The sequence below is a fragment of the Bos taurus genome, chromosome 24, assembly GCF_002263795.3.
Source record: "Bos taurus isolate L1 Dominette 01449 registration number 42190680 breed Hereford chromosome 24, ARS-UCD2.0, whole genome shotgun sequence".
NCBI lineage: Eukaryota > Metazoa > Chordata > Mammalia > Artiodactyla > Bovidae > Bos > Bos taurus.
Genome location: NC_037351.1, coordinates 45,271,298 through 45,288,375, shown reverse-complemented (window position 1 = coordinate 45,288,375; position 17,078 = coordinate 45,271,298). Strand labels below are relative to the sequence as shown.

General features: G+C 44.7%; 1 protein-coding gene and 1 long non-coding RNA gene across 2 annotated transcripts in view; one reads left to right on the top strand and one right to left on the bottom strand.

Moving 5' to 3' along the window:
• SLC14A2 (solute carrier family 14 member 2) overlaps nt 1–17,078 on the bottom strand; it is a 506,674-nt gene that overhangs the window by 112,986 nt on the left and 376,610 nt on the right. The window lies entirely within an intron of this gene.
• LOC101903413 (uncharacterized) lies at nt 207–13,308 on the top strand. Its single transcript, XR_009492739.1, has 2 exons — nt 207–702; nt 11,758–13,308. It is a non-coding gene; the product is annotated as an uncharacterized lncRNA (long non-coding RNA).

The following is a 17,078-nucleotide window of genomic DNA, read 5'->3' as shown; positions in this document are numbered from 1 at the left end:
AGAAGGAGGCCTGGCATTGTCATTGTCCCCGCGTCCCCCCACCCCGCACCGCGGTAACCCGCCGCCCCCTTGCTAATCGACAGGTGCGTTTCTGAGCACTTCCATTCACATCTGGCTTCTGAGAAATCCAGCCCCCTCCCCCAGAATCCGCACTCTCCAGTAGAAGCAGCCCGGGCCGGGGCGTGGTGGGGAGAAGAGGGCAGAGGGGTTGCGGGGAGCGGGGGTGGAGGGCTGGGGAGGGGGAGGGCCATTTCTGATGCTAAATTGGCCCGCGGAGCGGAGGAGGGTGCAGCTGGGTTCATTAGCTGCCTTCAGTCTCGGGCATTGAAAGCTGGAAGGAATGTGTGGTAATTAATAAGCACTCGGGCTCCCAAGGGAGCAGTCCTGTGGGTGAGAGGAGGCAGTGAGGTCCTGTTAAGGTGCAGCAGATCTGGCTCCCTCTGAAATTAATCCAGCCCGCGGGACAAGCACCGTTTCTGCCCGAGTTGTAAAAGGACAACGCCATTTTAAAAATCATCCCCATCGAAAAATCCTAAAATGGCAGGATGTCCCCGTCACCCTGTCTCTGTGTCGCTTTGACTTCGATTTGAGACGGGCGCTGTCAGCGCCGGTGGTGGCCGGTCACGTGCAAGGTCCGAGGGGAGGTGTCCTGCAGTATAAAATAACGCTGGCATTCTGCAGACTCTGTGTGAAACCCAGAAGGTAAAATATCTTAGTAATGATCTTTTATAAGGATTGGACGTTGAAGTAATATTTTGGATATATTGAGTTAAAAATATTAAGGTTAATTTTGACTGTTTCTTTTTAACAATTTTAAAGGGACTACTAGAAAATTTTAAAATGACATACATGGCTTGCATTCATTCAGCCGTCCCCGGAACTGGCTCATGCCAGCGCGGGAGAATCAACTGTGAGCCTTTCCTCCCAACTCTGTGCTTAGTGAGGTCAGGTTAGCGCCTTGAAATTAGTATGGGTGGGATTTTTAACACTAAAATTGGCAGAGTGCTAGAAATAGGATTTTTTAAGAGCTGGTTTATCAACACACCACTCCTCACATTATATTTCCCTGTTAGTTCTATTCTGGGTGTTTTGTTTAAGATTTCCTTTCTGGGTATGCAGGTTGCATGTGGGAGTTTTGTGTGCTTTCCTCTGTCTCTTTTCCCTAGTGCCTATATTCTTGTTTTTATTTATTTATTCATTCATCCACAATCATTGAATAAGCACTGTGCATAAGGTACTGTTTTAGACCATAGAGATTTATGATGAATAAGTCACAGTCCTGCTCCAGGGAGCACTCAGGATCTAGTGGGAATGAGAACAGAAGTTGGGGCAAACTGCTGTGGCAGTGGTGCTGCTGTTGAGTTGCTAAGTTCTGTCCGACTCTTTTCTGACCCCGTGGACCGTAGCCCATCAGGCTCCTCTGTCCATAGGATTTCAGCAGTGGTGAAGGTGAGGTCAAATGAATAGGACGACCTACAGAGTATGGGCAAAGGTGAGACACAGGGGCAGGCAAGGCTTCAGAGAGGAAGGGTTATTTGAGCAGGGTCTTCAAGGATGAATAGGAGTTTGTCAGGAGAGAATCTGGGAAAGATCATTCCACCTTGGGATCACCACAGCGTGGGATACAGGACAGAGGAGTGATGTTAGATAAGACTGGAAGAGAATTTTGGAACACAAAGAAGAAGCCTTTGTGAAACATGCAAAAAAACCTCAGATAGATTTTCTCTTTTCCTTCCTTCTCCGCTTCCCCAATGTCTCTTTCTAATAATGGAAAATTGGAATGTAGAGCTTTTATCCTTTCAAGCCCCTTCTCCCAGGGGTCAGGGATTCCATGAAGGAGATAAGGCTTTTCATGCCAAAGCCTGGGCGGAGTGATGAGGAGATCAGCCTGGACCCCTCGTACGGCAGTGGATTCAGAGACTCTGTGTGCGGAGTTTGGGGTGCTCCATGTCATTATTTGGAGTGTTCCTAAGGAGGTGGATGCCTTTGGAACCAAAGGTGTGTCACTGAGATGAAGAGTGAACATGAAATAAGCTCGCTGCCTATTGGTGCCAGTGGCAGAGTGATGCTACAGCAAAGGGTACTGAAGAGTGTGGCCAGAGGCTTGATGTTTGTAGTAGGAAAACCATCCCCTCGTTTTGACCTCAATTTTCTCATCTCTAAAATGTTTAAGTCATATTCGATTCTGTGTTTCAACACTTATCATAGTTGTTGATTATTTTATGTCTCTTCTTCATGGGTTTTAAGAATATTTTCTATTTCCCATAAATAAACCCTAATTTATTTTTTGTTGATGTGGTTTTGGTCGGTAGTGCATAAGGAAAAAAAGCTTTCTCCTCTCTGGTCCAGTATCGTTTCCTTCCTCGCTTGTCAGGGGTTGTCTCAGTCTATTCTTAGATCAGGGGCTATTTAGATGCTAGAGGCAGAGATTCAGCTACCTAGACCAGGTGCCCAGGGTGAGCCCTTCTTTTCATCATCTCTCTGTGACTAAGGGTTCGTGAAACTTCAGAAACCAGTGGGCCAAGAGCAAAGGTTTTCTGGGCTGGACAGGGTGGTGCGTGCTCTGTCTGACCATTTCTTTTTTGCATCTGTAGCTCACTCATCACCACTCTGCCCACTTCTGTCAGAAGGTACCCCTTCATGACAGATTTGTCTCGCTTTTTTCTCTCTGCTCTAGAGTCATCCTTGGGGAGTCAGAGGACAGAGTTCCACTGGATGAGGGAGGCTCCGTTCTTCCAGCATGGCTCTCCTCTGGCCACCTGTCAGACGGCTCTCAAGAGCCCTCCTTCTCCTCATCCTGATGGCATGATCACTTGCCCCAGCCCCCAGCTCCAGAGACACCTCCTGTTTCCTCTCTGACTCAATTCCTTCAAGTTCTTTTTGTGAAATCTCCCTAGTCTCGAGCCTGTACCCCCCCACCCCCACCCTTCGCTGATCACCTATAGACATTTGCTGTGGGTCCTCGCCTGCTCCTTCAGGTCTGCATCTTGTCCTCCAAAGCACACAGTAGGTCTGTGAGTATGGGGACCCTGTAGGGAGAGGGGCAGGAGGAGATGCCTGCCGGCTGGCAAATAAACCCCAGGACAAGTTTCCAGCTCGTTGGCACCTTCCCTGCTTTGTCTGTAAGATGGGAATAATATTCCCTGTCCTCTTTCACAGAGAATTTTTTGGAGGATCAAAGTGGACAATAAAAAACAGGATTTGGAGGGCTTAATGAGCGACCAGGAAGTAGGTGGAACTGAGGTGCCCCTTCCAGGCCTTGATTTCTGAACCCTCAGTGATGGATCGATTACATGTCATGACAGTAGTTCCGGTGATGTTTCCCTAACGCTATTTCTCTGATAAACATACAAACAGGAAAACTCGGCCATCAGTCTGTCTGGAACCGAGCATGATTAGTTAAAAAAGAAGGGAAGACTCAGGGTGGTAGCAGTTACAGAAGCTGTTTTCAAACATGTCAGGGGCTGTCTGGTGGTAGATGCTGGCTTAATGGAGCTGGAAGGTGGGAGGAGTCTGTAAACATGCAGAAGCGGGCGGAGAGCTCAGGGAGGAAGTTTCTAAGTAGAGCTGTCCCATGGGTCATGGGCTGTGGGCACCAAAGGACCCTTCAGAAGTACTTGCGAAGGGGTTGCTTATTCCCCAGACAGATGTGAAAATGAGGGCAGCTTCTCTGGAGTACAGGAGCAGCTCAGACCGTGGTTCTCTTTGTGCTACTCAGACCTTAGACTGGATAGCTGTCCTGGAGGCTAAGGCAGGATGCAGCGGCCCACACTGACTGCTTTGGTGCTGAGCCCCCCTCCACCACTCTGTTAGCGGAACTGAGTCTAAGAGAAGACGTACCACCTGCCCCAGGTGTACGGCAGAGCCAGAGTTCAAACTTGGTCTCTCTGACTCAGAGCAGGTGCTGGTGTGGCTTCTGGCCACCACCAGTAAAGTGAATGTGAAAGTTGCTCCATCGTGTCCAACTCTTTGCCACCCCATAGCCTATTCAGTCCATGGAATTCTCTAGGCCAGATTACTGGAATGGGTAGCCTTTCCCTTCTCCAGGGGATCTTCCCAACCCAGGTCTCCTGCATTGCAGGCGGATTCTTTACCAGCTGAGCCATGAGTGGCGTGCTAATTCTCTCTTCTCCTTCAGTCCCTGGCTCTCCTTCCTCTTGTGAAGCCTACCTCTTACAAGTGCTGCTTCTCAGCTCCCTCTCTTAGCCCCCTGCTGCCCGAGGCTCTGCGCTATGGCCTCTCTACTTAGCTTGGATCCTGAGCTGGCTCATCCCAGGGTGTCTCCCCTGAGGACCCTGGACCCCTTGCTCCCCTGTCAGCCCATGCCTGTCCTTCAGCCCTGCAGCCCTGTCTTACGGTGCGGGGCTCTTTGGGGATGTTGGCACACTCATGGCCTGTGCCTATCAGGTGGCTGATCCTCTGGGTCCCTAGCCCTCCTGCCCTCTGTTCTCAGCTCCCTTCCTTATTCCCAAAGTGCCCATTCAAACAGTGGCTGTTCTTTTCATCCCCCACCCCCCACACCCAGCTCTACCCTCCCTGCCCAGGGCAGAAGGATGACCCTTCATGAACACTTTATCCCCTCCTGGCTCTGCTGTGACTCTGGCTCATGTCGTCTGGTTTCCTTCATGACTGAACACCTCCCTGTTGCCAGCAGACGTCTTCCAGGTCTGATCTCATGGCTCTGCCTAAAGATTGAGGTATTGTGACCTCTTCATACTCCACCACAATCTATTCCCCAGCATCAATATCCCAACATGCTGTCTTACACATCACACACTCTGGTTTCGGGACACACCTCAGGGCTCCACAAACTCACCATCTCTTTTCACAGCTCCATACTTCTGTACATGCTCCTCCCTCCATCAGCCCTCCACGTGGTCCACATGCTCTCTCTCTGGCACCGTTTCCTTTGGCTACAAAGATTTTCCTAGTTCCCTCCAAGCAAAATTAGCTGCTCCTTTTTACATTTCCTACAGGCTTCAGTTTATACCTCCAGGACTTTGCACTGTGTTTCCCCCACTAATCCATAAGCACCTTGAGGGCAGGGGTGGGTCTTATTTGTCCTTGTAGCTCTAGTGCCTGTGGCAGGCCTGGTGCAGAGTTAGTGCCTGGCCCATGCCTAGTAAATGAATGGGTAAGTCACTTGCTTCCACACTGCTGACGTGGAAGCGGCAGGCATGGCAATGACATATACGGAGCAACAGCAAACCCACAACCATGAAAGCTGGTTTCCCCCTTTTCTTTTTGAAGGAGACATAATTTTAAAACATTCGAAAATAACCATAACTGAGAAAACCATTTATGGAGGGGGAAGTAATTTCCCTACTGTGTAAACATCCCTGTCAATGTGAACACCAGAATGTGTCTTAGATCATCACTACCATGCCAACCCATTGATAAGAAAAAGGAAACTCCCATGAATATGTTTATCCCTTGCATAAAGTCGTATATTTTTTCAAAGACCTCCGTATGTGTGATCTCACTTGATCTTCATATCCTCCATGAGGTTGATTGCAAAAATGGCTCTAATTTTCCATCTCTCTCTGGACATGTGCCCTCTATAAAGAGCCTTTGCAGCTCTTCCTACAGTGGCAGAATCCACTTCCTTATCCCAGGGATCTGTGTTGGCCTCGAGACTTGCTTTGGCCTGTAGGACTTTTGGAAGTGACATCATGCTAAATATGAGTCTAGGCCACCAAATGCCTTGCAGCTTCTTCGCGCTCTGTTGGACTCCTGTGACTATCATGGGATAAGTGTAGGCTGGTCTTCTAGAGATTAAGAGCCACCTGATTCATCCTAGTGAAGACCGCTGCCACGTGAACAAGCCCACCAAAGCCAACTCTCCACATGCTAGCAGGCCCATGAGCAGGGCCGTCCTAGACCCAAGGCAATCTTCAGTTTGTGAGCTAAACTGTTTTTTTATGCCTGTAAGTTTGGGGTAGTTTATTATGTAGCACTAGCTAGTTGATAACACTCCCTGTGAGAGAAGTAGGACAGGAATGGCAGTTATAGGTGGGGAGGCTTGATGATCCAAAACTCCAGTTCCTAATTCAGTGCTGTTTGCACAATGGTTTTCAATAATTGGTTGATCACAGAGTCCTTCCTTCAAGTAAAATTGTATGGAGTCCCAATATGGAAAACTAGTCAACAGAACACTCTTTCTATTGAAGCTGGTCCAGGGCCCTAAATATACTGTTTATTTACATTGTGGCCCAGTGTAATATATATAAGATACTTAGATTTGGCTTTGAAACAGTTGGTGGCATTCAGGGCAAGCAGAATATGTGGTTTATGGTTGGCAATAACCTCAATCTAGTGGGAGGAAAACAGATCAAGCCTGAAATGATGATGAACAGTATTAAAAGTGACCTGTACATGTTGACCTTGGTAGTAGAAGTTCTGGATCCTCAGAGTGCAGTAGCTGTGATAGTGGTTGACTGAGGGTGTTCAGTAAAGGGGTCATGGAAAAGGTGGATTGAAAAGGAGGATAAGATGTTAATGAGTGAAGGAGAGAAAGAGCCTTTTTAGGGTGGAAAATGATATAGCTCCAGGGAGGGAAGGAGCATTATTTTTTGCGGGACAGATCAGGAGGTTTGGTTCACAGAGTTAAAGGGGCTGCTGGGCCTTGGAAGGGAGCGAGTTAACCATGGAAATGGGACAGTGTCAGAGAAGTCCTTTAAGACCCATGTCTTCCATGAAACCCTCAAAGACTAGTTTATCTTATATCTGAACTTCATGTCCTGCAATAAGTGTTTCATGACTTTTCTCCTACTCTCGAGTGCATGTTCCTGAAGGGTAGAGCTGGCTTCCTCTTTTCTTGATGTCATCCTTACGGTTGACTATCTCCTGGGAGAGTTGATACTTGTACACTGAGCACCTGATGAACTTCACTGTGTCAGGTTCCTATAACTCACAGCATTGGGATCACAATTCCTCTCCTGGACTCCTGCTTAAGGAAGTCCTGAAGATTATTCTAATCACAACAGTCGGCCTAGCTCTGTGGTTGGGGAAATGTGATTCTAATAGAGAGAGAGAATTGGATTTCATAGCTTGTAAGTCTCTGACTTCTGGATTGTATGGAATGGGGGAAAGGACCTACTAGCCATTAATGCTATGGAGACTATTATGGGAGATATGCTAGTTTTAAACATGTTCGCCAGTTCTTCGGCATCCTTCCATCAAAAAGTAGCTCTTGTTTGCAAATATTTTCTTCCAGTCTATAGGTTGTCTTTTTGTTTTATTTATGGTTTCCTTTGCTATGCAAAAGCCTTTAAGTTTGATTAAGTCTCATTTGTTTATTTTTGCTTTTATTCTATTGCCTTGGGAAACTGACCTAAGAAAATGGTATGATTTATGTCAGAGAATGTTTTGCCAACATTCTCTTCTAGGAATTTTATGGTGTCATGCCTTACATTTAAGTCTTTGGTCATTAAGAATTATTTACAATAGCCAAGACGTGGAAGCAACCTAAATGTCCGTTGACAGATGGGCAGGTAAAGGAGACATAGTATATGTAAACATGCATATACATATACATGTGTGTGTGTGTGTATACATACGCACATACATGTACCATGTCTATATATGAATATTACTCAGCCATAAAAAGGAATGAAGAAGGCCATTTGCAGCAACATGAATGAGTCCAGAGAATATTATACAAAGTGAAAAAAGTCAAAAAGAGAAAGACAAACACCATAGAATACCATTCATATGTGGAATCTAAACTGTGGTACAGATGAACTTATTTATGAAACAGGAACAGACTCACAGAAACGAAGAACAGACTTGTGGTTGCCAAGGGGAGGGGAGGTGGAGGAGGGCTGGATTGGGAGTGTGAGATTAGCAGAGGCAAACCATTATATAGAGAGTGAATACACAACAAGGTCCTACTGTTTAGCACAGGAAACTATTCAATAGCCTGTAATGCACCACAACAGGAAAGAAAACAAAGTGATTCAGGTTTATATACACATGTATGTACACCAGAAATTAACACAACATTGCAAACAAACTATACTTCAACAAAAAATAAATTTTAAAAATGGTGACGCTTATTCTCTTCCTCTTGATTATGGGCTGGCCTTTGTGACTTGCTTCTTATACACAGAAAGTGACAAGTGATACTGACTTTTGAAGCCAGTTCAGAAAAGGCAGTACAGCTTCTGCCTAGCTCTCTGTAGCTTTGGATTTGCATGTTTGGAGCCCTGAGCCACCATGTATATCACCCCTATTTTTTATTTTCTGTATTTTAATGCTTTGCTGACACCAAAGGGACTGTCCCTCCAAAATTAGTTAATTCCTAGAGAGAGCAAGGAACTCACCTGGGAGCACATCCTTCTTATGCAAACTAGCTGATACAGATAGAGTCCACGTCCCCAGTCACCTCCTATATTGGGCTTTCACATTCTGGGCCATTATTCATCTGCTCTGATTATCTCGGGGCCAGATACCAGACAACTAGGGATAGCTCGCATGCCCATGAGCCTGACGAGATTATTTAAACTAGCCAGTCTTAAGCCTGCTTCCTCTGCTCCACCATTTCCTCCCATAGAAATGCAGTAAAGGTTCTCACCTACATTCCACCCTACCCCACCCGCTAACTGACCCTGGTGCTTCCCTGTGTGGCTCTCTGTGGTGTAGTATGCCTCTTTCTCTTGGGATCTGTGAATTTACTAAACTGTCTTTTCAGTGGAAAGTGTCTCCTGATCCCACTATACCTCAATAACTATAAAACCTAGATTTTAAAAGACCATGTAAGAAGTCTGGGTATACTGAAGCCACCATACCGGAGGGGCCACATGTAGAGATGACACAGGGGAGGAAGGAGCTGCTCAAGGAGCCCCAGGTGATGTTGGAGCCTTTTTTAACCCCAGTGCTGGATATGTGTGGGATCCTGTGAGAAGACCCCTGCTCCAGCCGTCTTTTGATTGCAACCTCATAGAAGACACCTAGCAAGAACTGCCACTGAATCCCCAGAACTGTGAGAGATAATTCTAATGAGTGACTTATTACTTGGTATCACTAAGTTTGGATGGTTTGTTACAGAGTCAAAGGTATCTGAAACAGGAGGGATGACCAAAGTCATGGTTCTGTTGATTTCATTTCTGTTCGCTCTGGCTGTCGAATCACTGTTCATGCCTTTTAGGATCATTTAATTCCTGAAGTTTGAAATTCTTCTTCAAATTGAAATTCTTCAATTCTTGCTTCTTCAAAGCAAGATTCTGTAGACTGACCCTACCCGCCACCCCAGGGCAGTTAGTAATAGCCCTCTTGTATCGCTTGGTGCAATGCCTTAAAGAAAACATCTAAAACTATTTAGAAATATTTCTAGGGGCACCAGGATGAAATTCAGAGCTCAGCATGGCCAATCAGAAAAAAAGAAGAGGGGAGAAAATAAAAACGAGACAAACCAGGCTTTCAAAGAAAATTGAGGATCTGGAGAGCCTTCAAGTCTTGATTTATATTTAAACATTTCTCAAGATTGAAGTCTTGATTAGCCTAGTCCTCTCAAGTTCTGCCCCAGCCCTGATTTATGGGAAGGCCAAGCCGAAGCAAAATGAAAGCAAAATGAGATATTCTTTAAAATTACCTTGGAGCACTTGAAGGAGGGCAGAAGTGTAACGTGGAGATTAAAAAGGAAGTGATGAGATGGGCTTCTGAAACCCTTGATCTGCAGACGTCTGGAGTGTAGGGAGGGGGGCTTATGAGTGATGGGCTACAATCGCTGCAGGTGAGACCCCTGCAGGATGCTTTGTTTGGCTTGGCTCCCTGTAGACTGAGCTCTCTCCATCAAAGAGTGGCCCTGAGAGCCCAGGCTGGCATTATGATTTGGTGACCCTTCCTTCATTAGCTGGAAGGGAGAAACTTCTAGCACAGAGAATGACAGATGTGTGAAGGGAGGAGATGGATTGGCTGTGGAATGTTAACAGTAGAAATCAAACCCACAGCAGCTCAGAGGCTGAATCACCTTTAGACCCAGGCAAGAGGAGGCTTTGATCCAGGCTCCCTACTCTACCCCTCTCCCAGCCGCCTTCCACCTGGGCAAGAAACCTAGGGACCACAAAGACATGCTCACAGTAGCTGACTGTCTAGACTTCACCCTGGGTATCTAGGATCTGTAATTTCCTGACTAAATGGTTCCAAGCCCACTGCCAGGGGCTGCATGGGCTTCCTCTTTGGTTCATTCTTCTGAAAACAGACCAGGTGCTGTGTGTACCTTAAGACTTGAGGGTTGGACTGGTGGTGGCTATTTACAGGAGGAGGAGCTGGGACACATGGTCTGGCAAGTTCACATGCACGTGCACAAGGACCTTAAAATGTGGACAAAGCCAAGGGTGGAAAGAAGAAAGTGGTGTTGGCTGGACCCCGGACCCTATACCTTCCCAGGCTCTGGTACAGAAAACTGAGTATTCTAAAGTCAAACTTGGTTTTCCAGGTTGATATAAAGATGTATTTGGATGGAGGAGGAGGGGATACATTTAATTTGCACTTGTTATCTTGATTTATCACTCTTGCCTATGTGGCCATATGGCATACATGGGCCTTCGTATGCACTCTCGCCCCAGCCTGCAGATGTTAGGAGAGGGCATGAGCAAAGGGCAGAGACAGAGCGTGACTTTGGTCTGTTGTGTTGACCACAGGGAGCTCGGCCTTTGACCAGCCTTCTCCCTTGAGGGTAGGATGGTATTTGTGTGATGGTATTGCTTTCAACTTTAATCTCTCTCACATGTCTTCTCAGCTCAAGAGTCAGCCATGGCTCCTCTCCTTTATGGGAAGAGCCCTGAAGATCTGTGGAACATTCTGGATTTACTCTGCTGTCTGAAACCTACCTTCTACAACTATCTTTTTTGCTTCCATGGACCTTCTGTGTGCTAGTAAAAACTTCACTACTTCTCCCTACCCTCCTCTACCACACACACACACACACACACACGGGTGAGCAGGTTCCTTGCTCTCAGTTTACTCACAACACCTTCTTTCTCAAATACCACTCCTCTTGCTCTTCATCCATTCAAATCCTACCCATTTTTAAAGATCTTGTTCAAGTTGAACTTCTTAAACTTTGTTTATCCATTAATTCCTTCATTGAATGACTCATCAGTAAGACCCTGGCATTTCTACATGCTCTTCAAAGTTTCTTAGTTATATATTTTGTATCTGAAGCTGCATAGCATATTTCTCATGAGTGGGAACTCTCTGTTGGGTCACTTTCACATTCCACTCATTGGTCACAGAGGATAATGTTAAAGAGTTGATATGTGGCAAAGATCTATTGATTAAGTAATAAGCAGATTGATGGAGCAATCAGTTGGTTAGCCACAAACCTCCCTCCCACATAAAGGAATTTGCAAAGAGCTTGGATAGTCTGGCTTCCATTCTCTCCTTGCCATTTTTTTTTTTTTTAATCATTCTAGTTAATCACATTAGTTTATTTCTATTTCTAAATCACACTAGTTTATTTCTCTTCCATTATGTATCTATCATAGATAGATCTATCCACTATGTATCTATCATGCTGGGATTTATTTCAACCTTTTTGAACATATTGATATTTTGACTTGAAGTCTTAATGAGAATGATTTCTTTATTACAAATTTGAGTTTTTATTTGCAATTTATAACAAATTACTCTCATAGACAAGCATATGTTGAAATAAATAGGCTCAGTAATTTATTATTTCTTATTATTTCCACATGACTTTGGTTTATATTTCTAACAGAATCCCTATTTCTATCTTTTTTTTTTTTCTTTTAGGAAATATATAAAAACAGTTGTTCTTGAAAGGGTGACCCCTGGACCAGTACCATCAATTATCACCTAGATCTTCTATTTGAGCAAGCCCTTCAGGTGATTTTTATGTATGCTAAAGTTTGAGAACCACTTTATTAGTTGACCCCTTCATGGATCACTTCCTTGTCGTGGTGAAGGGACTTGCATAACTCAATGAAGCTCGGGCCAAGCCTGGTAGGGCCACCCAAGATGGACGGGTCATAGTGGAGAGTTCTGACAAAATGTGGTCCAGTGGAGGAGGGGATGGCTATCCCATATTCTTCCCATGAGAACCCCATGAGCCGTGTAAAAAGGCAAAAAAATATCACACTGAAAAATGAGGCCCCCCACCCTGCACTCCCAGGTCAGAAGGTGTTCAGTATGCCACAGAAGAAGAGTGGAGGAAAATTACTACTAGCTCCAGAAAGAATGAAGTGGCCAGACCAAAGTGGAAACAACACTCAGTTGTGGATATATCTGGTGATGAAAGTAAAATCCAGTGCTGTAAAGAACACTTTTGCATAGGAACCTGGAATGTTAGGTCCGTAAATCAAGGCAAATTGGACTTGGTCAAGCAGGAGATGGTAAGAGTGAACATCAACATCTTAGGAATCGATGAACTAAAGGTGAATTTAATTCAGATGATCATTATATATACTACTGTGGACAAGAATCCCTTAGAAGAAATGGATACCACTCTAATGGCAGAAAGCAAAGAGGAACTAAATAGCCTCTTGACAAGGGGGAAAGAAGAAAGTGAAAAATCTGGCTTAAAACTCAATATTAAAAAACTAAAATCATGGCATCTGGTCCCATCACATCATGGCAAATAGAGGGGGAAAAGTTGGAAGCAATGACATATTTCCTCTTTGTGGGCTCTAAAATTGCTGCAGATGGTGACTGCAGCCATGAAATTAGAAGACAGTTGCTTCTTGGAAGGAAAGCTATGGCAAATCTAGGCCGTGTATTGAAAAGCAAAGACATCACTTTGCTGACCAAGGTCTGTAGAGTCAAAGCTATGGTTTTTCCAGTAGTCATGTACAGATGTGAGAGTTGGATCATAAAGAAGGCAGGATGCTAAAGAATTGATGCCTTCAAAATGTGGTGCTGGAGAAGACTCTTGAGAATCCCTTGAACAGCAAGGAGATCAAACCAGTTGATCTTAAAGGAAATCAATCCTGAATACTCATTGGAAGGACTGATGCTAAAGCTGAAGCTCCAATATTTTGGCCACTTGATGTGAACAGCCAACTCATTGGAAAAAACCCTGATGCTGGGAAGGATTGAAGCAGAAAGAAAAGAGAGTGACAAAGGATGAGATGGATGAGATGGCTGAATGGCATCACCAATTCAGTGGGCGTGAAGTTGGCAAACTCTGGGAGATGGTGAGGGATAGGGAGGCCTGATGTGCTGCAGTCCATGGGATCGCAAAGAGTTGGACACAACTTGGCGACTAGTTGAAAAAAAGCACTGAGCTGGCAGTGGAGACTCTGAATTTTGGCTCTGCCTCTTTTATTAAAAGCCTGTGTGACTCACTCTAAGTCTTAATTTCCTCATGCCAGCTTTTCTGTCTGTCTTAGTGTCTTTGGGGATAAAGATGGACTATTCTCATTTTAGTTTTTTGTACTGGCAACATGGTGAAAATAACAATGATATTTACTTCACAGGATTTTTAAAGATCAAATAGTTCATTGCATGCACACTCTTGCAGGATTCTTTCTAAAATCCCTAGAATTATCAAGGGAGCTCAGATTCTCAATATTCTACACTGGATTGCACAATCAAGGAACCTTGGTTTCTACCATATGTAGGTGTTACAGCCCACTGGGGAGTGCACAGTCACTTGGCTGTATAGTGTATTCGAGGTGTTGGAATAAATGGTACATGTGATGGATAATAAGCTTAGAAGAGGAAGCAGCTTCTGAGAGTTGGCATGGTCACACAGAATGCTGCATATAAAATATGGGTTTTGAGTTGGGTCTTAAAGATAAGCTGTGGAGAGACAGATAGTGAAGAAGGGCACTTTTGATTAGTTTCGTGCATGAATGCCGGGATTAAATATGCAAACTAAAATGCGGGGTGGAGATGGGGTCATCTGCCAGTGATTGGGTCGATGTTGAGGGATGTTGTGGAAAAAAGTTTGAAAAGGATGTTGGGGCCAAGTATTGAGGGTCTTGATGATGGGAAAGGAATCTGGAAACTCTGAGTGAGAAAACTGGCAGAATAGGTCACTGGTCATATTTTAGATTTTTCTAGGATCAGTGGGATATTTGGTTGGTGATATGTTGGGGACATCTTATCACATACTTTCAGGGAAGAAGACAGAGTCTGAGGACTGAACCCTTGAAGCTTGTCGTGGGAACTGCCTTGGCTAGCTCCATGGAATTGGCCTAAATACACATGTTAATTAATTCCCAGTAGTTTTAAAGACTAGCCTAACCACAGTTTCAGATACCCCAGAGGAAAGGGAGCAGGTTCTCAATCTTGGCTACATGTTGGAATCACATGGGGGCTTTAAAAAATCCATATCCAGACCGTATACCAGGGGAATTCCCTGATAGCCTATTGGTTTTGTTTCTGGGTTTTCATTACTTTGGTCTGGTTGGGGAACTGAGATCCCGCAAGCCATGTGGCACAGCCAAAAAAAAGCACATGGATTCTACCCCAGAGATTTTGAGTTAACTTGTCCAGCTTGGGCCCATGCACTGTTATGTTTTAAAAGCTCCCCAAGTGGTTCTATTACAGATAGTATTCAACCACCCCAACAATTTGTGATATATTCTGCTCAACAAGGAAGTGTTTCTGTTGTTTCAGACATCAGTTGTCTCTGAGTTTTGGTGGCTCTTCAAATAATGGAGCAGATTGCCATGGTCTTGGCAGGCTGAGGAGTGTGGCAGACGTGAGTGATCTTGGCTGGCATATTAAAAAATATGGACCCAGGAAAGAAAACAGAAGGTGCAGTGGAGCAATGGAGAGGACTCTGGGTATAGGCATCTGACGACCTCCACATATTGCCCAACAAGGAGTCAGAAGCTACAGATCAGAACCGTAATTGTAAAAGTGTTGTCTAATTTCTCAGACTTTATATCTCTCGCATGTTTACTTGTTTGTCCTCCTCTCTGTAGTCCCATAGAAACTACCAGTAAATCTTTGGAATTGAAAATGGATGGCATGCCTGTTTTTAGGACTTGTAAGGAAAAATGGGAGACTTTGTGACATAACATCTTGAAGGAAGGAACCCCCAGCCCAGGCCTGGATATTGACAACTGTTAAAAAAGAACAGGGCTGCCAGAAAGGAAGCCAGCTGGGAGCAGAAGTCCTTTGTGGCTTCCTTGTGTTTAAAAGTGCAACATACCCAATTCTCAGCACACAGAATTTGTGAAGTAAATGACTGTCAAGTTGATGTGTGTTCTAGTCCTGGCTTCTGTTCCTTCTGGATTGTGTATCCTTGAGTATGTTTTTCGTTCATAGAGCTCTTCTTCCTCCTCTGTAAAGAGGGGGTAGATCATATCCTAATATCCAGTCTTCAGGGCAAATGAACTAACGAACTTCAAGGAGTCTAGGGTTGGAGCTTAAGGTGCTGTGTCTTTAATGACACCATTTCCCCGAGTCTCAAGTTTCAGCTTAAAATGTCATATACAGTGTGCCTTCATTCATTCATCAAAATTTTATTGAGCACCTACTGTATGCATGGCCCTACTGTAGCACTTAGGACTCAGCAAAGAACAACAACAATAAAAAGACCCTGGTCTCCTGTTGTTCTACTCTAGTGGAGAGACAGACGATAAACTCCTTAATTTATCTGTGTTTATTTAATATAGAAACAAGGAAACATTATTATCTGAGGTCACACAGTGCTCTAGGAGACCCAGCCCCTGGTCTTCCATGGAATACACCAAAGGTTTCAGGAGAGTCTCCTGAGGATCGAGTGAAATGACGCAGTCACACTGTTTGCAGACTTTAACACTATGTAAATATGGCTACTTTTTTTTTTAAGTGTTTGCTTACTTATTTGGATGTGCCGGGTCTTAGTTGCAGCAGGCAAACTCTTTGGTCTGGCATGTGGGATCTAGTTAACTAACCAGGGAATGAACTCAGAAGAGTGATTATTTTTTACAATAATTTTATAATTCCAAGTTACTAATGTACTGTGTGCTAGAAAACAGCAGATTCAGTGTTTGAAAGGTATGAATTCTCTAAACTGCTCTCTTAATCTCCTGGGACTCTCAGATCCCAGTATTTGGGGACATGCAGGCATGAGTGGGGCTTCCTTGATGGCTCAATTAAAAAATCTGCCTGCCAGTACAGGAGATGCGGGTTTGATCCCTGGGTCAGGAAGATCTGGAAAAGGACATGGCAACCCATTCCAGTATTCCTGGGCAGAAGAGCCTGGCATGCAGACTATAGTCCATGGGGTCACAAAAGAATCAGATATGACTTGGCAAGTAAGCACCTACAACAACAGGGCGTGGGTGGTCTTAGAGTAGGAAGTGGCCCAGGCAATCTGGTTTGGGAGATGAGAGGAAGAACCTCTGCCATGGTGCTTTAGGGTCCACTATTTAGGTTAGGGGCTAACTACATATTCCAAGAAAAACTTCATTTCAAGGTGAGGGTGAAGTGAGAGTCTGGGGAGATTGCAGATGGGGTTTTCAAGAACATGTAAGATGTTATGGAATTTTCGAGCCAAAAGGCAGCCCAGAGTGGTTAAGTGACAAGTTCAAGATCATACAGCCAACAGAGGTATTGCTGGGACAAGAACAGAGTGCCAAGCTCTATGTAGACTTCCTCTCTATTAAGAGGTACTAACCGCATACCAGCCCAGATCAGTCGCTCACCAGCTGGTTCCCCTCAATGGCACACACTTGCTATACGTTGAAAAGTATTTTGTTCCTGCATATCTGGAACAAATTGATAGAGTTCCAATTCTCTCTTCATTCTTGACACCACTATAATTTAGCACAGAAAAAAAGATGAGAAAGAATCCAATAATGTTGCAGTTTTAAAGGCCAATGCATGGCTTTTAGTCCAACTCTCTTGATTAAGAGGAGAGGTGGGTGGGCTGCAAACTGAAGCCTGAGGAAGGCACATGAAGCTCAAGATCACACAGCTGGCCAGCTGGTGGCTGGGATGGGAACCCAGGGTTCCTGACTGCCTCTCCAGGGCTCTTTCTCCCACTGTCACTGAGCGCGGATAAGTGCGTTGGAGCAGTACTCTTGGCAGACATTATTTAATGAGCCAAATTATTTTACCATAATGGCATGAGCATTTCACAGTAAATCAGGTCTATTGTCATTACCACATACCTA